General features: G+C 32.5%; 1 long non-coding RNA gene across 1 annotated transcript; it reads left to right on the plus strand.

Annotated features, from left to right (window-relative positions):
* The first annotated feature begins 319 nt into the window (after positions 1 to 319).
* On the plus strand, positions 320 to 790 carry LOC149562902 (uncharacterized). The gene is made up of 3 exons (XR_016363529.1): positions 320 to 401; positions 498 to 551; positions 738 to 790. It is a non-coding gene; the product is annotated as an uncharacterized LOC149562902 (long non-coding RNA).
* The last annotated feature ends 216 nt before the right edge of the window (positions 791 to 1006 follow it).

Consider the following 1006-nt stretch of genomic DNA (forward strand, 5'->3'; position numbering starts at 1 on the left):
TTCATGAGGCAATGACCATAAAAAGCTACACAAAATCAATTGGTGCCAAGCTTGACATAAATTAGGTGTCAGAAATAGAAAAAATGTCAGATGAAATGTGAAGCAAAAATTCAGTGGAATTGTGAGTTTTGTAAAATTTATCTATTATTTTCAGAGAGAGACTTGACAAGCTTAAGTTAATGTATATGCAATTATAATGCAAATTCTAGTTCTGACTTGTATATGGAAATGCTGGTGGATTTTTTAAACTAAAGGTCTTATTTTTATTGAGCTAATCTGATTATGAAGAATCTTCCATGAACAAAGTGCCAACTAATAGCAATCCAGGAGAAGGTAACATACTTAATTCTTCGAATGTTGTGGGAGTTTTACAAGAAATTGCAATGAAATGTGGAACAAAGGTATTTAGCTAGGATTTGTCACACTATCATTTGCTTTGTATCATGATTGTCTTTGTATCTTGTCAGCTGCTAGATTTCTGATTAGCTATTTCTCAGGTGGAATTTAATTCTCTTTTGGATAAGACAATGGAGCTCCAATTTACTGTGGAGGTTAGTTTGCTAGGTTGATGGCCTTTATAGAAGGAAAATAGTGCATAATAAATGAATTGGTTCTAATTACATCCCCATGGAAGTTATATTAAGTTTAATTTAAAGATAATGTGTTCAATACTGCAAATTGATTAAATTAGTGTTGACATTATTTATATTTGTTACAACAATTCTTATTGAGTTCAGGTCTTGTTTAGTGGAGAAAAAGTAGGAGCAAGTATAGGTAGAACAAAGAAGGAAGCACAACATCGAGCATCTGAGGAGGCTCTTAGATACATGGCAAGTAAGTAGCAAAGTTTCAAAGCATCTAAAGAAAGAAGCACAAACTGAACATCTGGAGATGCAAATCAACGTAGTTTGGAAATTTTGGAAATCTTTTCTCTATATATTTACAATATTCATAGCATGTGTTGAATGGTTCTTGTAAACTCAGCCCAAGCTTCTAAAGAATAAGG

The sequence above is a fragment of the Cupressus sempervirens genome, chromosome 4 (genome assembly GCF_028749045.1).
Source record: "Cupressus sempervirens isolate cs-2001-9-10 chromosome 4, ASM2874904v1, whole genome shotgun sequence".
In the NCBI taxonomy this organism is placed as follows: domain Eukaryota; kingdom Viridiplantae; phylum Streptophyta; class Pinopsida; order Cupressales; family Cupressaceae; genus Cupressus; species Cupressus sempervirens.